Source organism: Macadamia integrifolia, unplaced genomic scaffold (genome assembly GCF_013358625.1).
Source record: "Macadamia integrifolia cultivar HAES 741 unplaced genomic scaffold, SCU_Mint_v3 scaffold2988, whole genome shotgun sequence".
NCBI lineage: Eukaryota > Viridiplantae > Streptophyta > Magnoliopsida > Proteales > Proteaceae > Macadamia > Macadamia integrifolia.
Window position 1 is genome coordinate 24,880 of NW_024869116.1, and position 3,918 is coordinate 28,797.

At 34.1% G+C, this 3,918-nt stretch overlaps 1 long non-coding RNA gene across 11 annotated transcripts; it reads right to left on the reverse strand.

Annotated features, from left to right (window-relative positions):
• Positions 1-385: 385 nt before the first annotated feature.
• On the reverse strand, positions 386-3,463 carry LOC122067585. Of its 11 annotated transcripts, none has more exons than XR_006136788.1 (5): positions 2,953-3,462; positions 2,047-2,176; positions 1,241-1,913; positions 1,036-1,086; positions 710-946 (listed from the first exon to the last, which is right to left on the reverse strand). It is a non-coding gene; the product is annotated as an uncharacterized LOC122067585 (long non-coding RNA). The 11 variants fall into 11 exon arrangements; XR_006136782.1 differs by having other exon boundaries at positions 1,196-1,913; XR_006136780.1 differs by lacking the exon at positions 710-946 and adding an exon at positions 386-706 and having other exon boundaries at positions 947-1,913; positions 2,953-3,463.
• Between the last annotated feature and the right edge of the window lie 455 nt (positions 3,464-3,918).

Below are 3,918 nucleotides of genomic sequence, written 5' to 3' on the forward strand. Positions count from 1 at the left end.
CAGAAGTGGGATAGATCCACTGCTATAGGGATGCACAGGCACCAAGAACAAAAGCTCTATAGATGCCTGCAACAATGGTGTATCCTACCCTCATTAAAATTATCATAAACAACACAAGACATGAGAACTTTCTTAAAACTTAACAGGCATACAGAATTTCACACTGAAACTTCATGTGTTTTCCAATAAATGAAAATATTTTTTTTGAAATTTATTTAGTCACTCACGGCCAGATAATTCTTGTCCTTCATCTAAAATTATGGACTTAGCTGACTGAAATTCAGACAAGTAATCCTTCAAAAAATTGACTAAAATAATTATCTATTGTATGCCATTTTTCATAAAATTAGTATATAAAAGCTGTTAGTTTGCAAGGTTAATATCCAAAGAACTGAAGACAACACTGGTTTCAGAAATGTGTTTCAATGTTAAACCTGAAAAGAAAGCCTCAAAACAAATTGCCCAATACTCAAGAGAAGTACAGTTCAATGCATCAAGCCTTTTCCCTACTCAAATACATATATCAGAAAAATAATTTCCAGGTATCAGATGATACCTTTATTGTAACATCCTCAATTCCATCAGCAACTATTATTCGAATGGGAGGTGCAACTTTTTCTGAATCCATAAACCACTCTTGGACAGCACGCAAGGAATTTTCTTAACCAACTCAAAAACCATAAGACGCAAGTGCCTTGGAACATACCTATTACAGAAGCAAACAATATAAATGTACTATAGAATTGAAGTATCATTCTGTTACATCCTCAAAAAATATTGAAATTCATTAAGTCTACTTAGATGGATTAAACATTGCTATCATCTGTTCACAAGTCCAAGAACCAAAACAAGGATGCAGTTTGCTAGATCTATCAAAAGACTTTTAATGCATGCAACTTCAAATTTGAAGAGTCGATGATGTATTCTGCTTGGTTGTGGCTCTCACCTGAAATTGATTCAAATACAAAAGATGAATGAGATCCTTTAAGAAGGATTCATTTATTATTTATTGTTGACATGGAGATAACCTAATACCAGAATGGAAACGCAAGTATCTGAATCATAATGTATTTAGAAAATTCAAATCTGCAAGGAGGTATAAACATAACAATTATATTTTTGTTTTTGATAATTAAAAATTAATTCATGAAAGGAGAATCACAATACGCAGGAGTACATAGTTACAAAATCCTACCATCCCATAAGAATTACGGTAACAGTCACAGCAATTGAGACTCACGAAGTAATATCTTCTCCAAAACAATGTCTCAGTCACGCAACATAATAGCCTTTCCAATTCATCAACAGTTTCAATGGCACTTCTTAACATCCATTTGAAAAGAATATCCAGCTGGGCAGCATGATCTTTGGATGGGCCTCATAAGCTAGGCATATCACCAAGGTTCCTCTTTAGTATTCTTCGTCTACCCAATTACATGGTCTGAATTGCCTTCAACTATTGCAGGAATCCATCCTTATTCAATCAAAAATTGGTACCTTGTTTCCAAAGTACCAGCAGAACTGTCACACTAATGACATGTTTAGATTATTAATATGTTGTTCCTTCCATATGAGAAAGCATATAATATATACATATCTAATACACTAACAAAGAGAACTAATAAAGTTGCCTTAAAATCTTTAGTAGATGTCTCTGCAGAGGAAGAGGAGGAGAAGGAGAATAACAAGAAAGGGGGGCAAAGGATAAATTCCACAAACAGATAATGAATTCCAACAACCTATTTTCAGTCTTCCCATCAAGTTTCTCAGAAGAAGGATCCAGGCCACTACAAGTCCAGCAAGCTAACCTCTGTTTTGGAGTTACAACTCCTAAACTAATTCACAAGATCGAACTGATTTTCAGAATCATAATTTCTCCCACCAGTCCATGTACTTCTGATCCATCCCCTTTCCTGAAAATAAGAACATTAACCATGGAAAGAAAATACTCTTGAAGAATGATTTAAAAATATTAGGTCCTAATAAAAGGAAACAGAAATAGCTAAAAAGCAGCCACCAAGAAAACAACAAGAATGTACCACTTACCTCTGTCAATAGTTTGGGGGAATTTCTAGGGCTGCAATTCCAAAGCCAATCTCTCCTCCTTCAGGTTCAGTGGTTGTTAGGAGTTTCTTAACTGATGTTCCTCTGGAAGCATAACTTCAGCAACTTCAACCTGATTTCAAAAAATAAACTTAATTAGTTTAACACAATCATGTTAGATAATGTTTATAAAAACTTCACTTCCCTTCCCTTTTATTCCACTTACAACCAAATGGAACCGAAAGGATAAATAAAAATGAGGAATCCCAAATCAAAGGGTGCAGCCCATCAACCACCAGAAAGCAAATCCCATCAAAAGAAGTATTTCTGCAACATGATGCTTAAAAGTGCATAACCACAAGAAGGAGGACAACTAATCTATGCTGGACCTTTGGGTTGAAATTCTCAATAGATTATTGAGTGCTTTGAGGTATTTCTTATCATCAATTTTCCCCCTATTAGAAACAGTTATTTTGGTACACAGTTGAGCCAAAAAAAAAAATAGTACAGCAGTAATGGTAGTAATAGCATGATAAAAGGAGAAAATTTGATCAAATTCCTTCTGTTACAGATTTAATCTTTTTTGGCCATCCTTTTGCTGGAGTCAACAATTGCTCAACAATACAACCAGTTGTCGCCATTGAAAGAACAATATTCTACCGAGAACGAGCTGCTTGGATGTACTCTGCCTTACCATATGCAATATGAGTAAGGGGTTTTAGGAAGTAATAGGATTTGGTGAACAGTTCTTTTTATCTTCCATAAGTCAAGGCTCATGTTTGTCAAACCAAACTACTGCTAGAAGTTGGAACTACAAATCAGTTCCGTAAATTAACATCAATACTTCCTATGAATCCAGCCCATGGTAAAAACCCAGAAATCAATAAAAGAAAAACTAGGTTTCATTACCTGTCTTTGTAGAGTTTCAGCATCAAACGAAATTGAATGTAGAGAGCTTGAATTTAGCGATCCCGGCATGAGATTTTGGTCTGGTCAAGCTCCCTCAGTTGATGGCGGTGAAATCAGCTGTTGTTTTCGAGTATTCTTCGCTTCAAAGTGAGAGAGAAATTTTAGCCCATCTCAGAGATTGCCCACAAATCGTTCGCTGTCACGGAGACGACCGCACCATTGAAAACGGTTAGCGATTTTACAATATCTTCTTGGAGTATGCTTCCAGAGGTACTCTGGCTGATCTGCTCAAGAAATCTGGTGGAGCTTTGGTTGAATCGGATGTGAGTTTTACAATGTCTTCTTGGAGTACGCTTCCAGAGGTACTCTGGATGATCTGCTAGAGAAATCTGGTGGAGCTTCGAGAATATTGAACCGAGCGTACTGGTATTGCAGCGAGGAGAGAGAAAGGAAGGGAGAGAGTGGGAGTGTTGAGAGCGAGAGAGAGAGAGACCATATTCAAACCAAAAATTAGAAATTTTAGGATTTTTTTTTTGCTAGTAAAGAAAATATTAGGAAATCAATTGACGTGAGAGAATTTAGAGAGATATTTTATTTAACTTAATTTTCAATGATATCAAAATATTAAAAAAATATTAAAGATACCAATAATATCAAAAATATTAAAAGGATTGAAAAGAAAAATAAATAAATAAGGAAGACAAGACATTAAAATCAGTTAAAAAGGTAAAATGGATAAAAGAAAAATTAGTAACAAAACGTGAGTATATGTATTTATATAATAATATAATATATATCTTATCATACTTTTTTTTTATTATTATTATACTCATATTTCGTGATTAATCTTGACTACTTTATCCTTCATTTTTTTTATTTAAATATTATCTTTATCTTATTATTTTTCATCTTACTTTTTCTTATTTTTTCCATATATTGGTATCTTTTTCTTTAATTTTTTCTTTT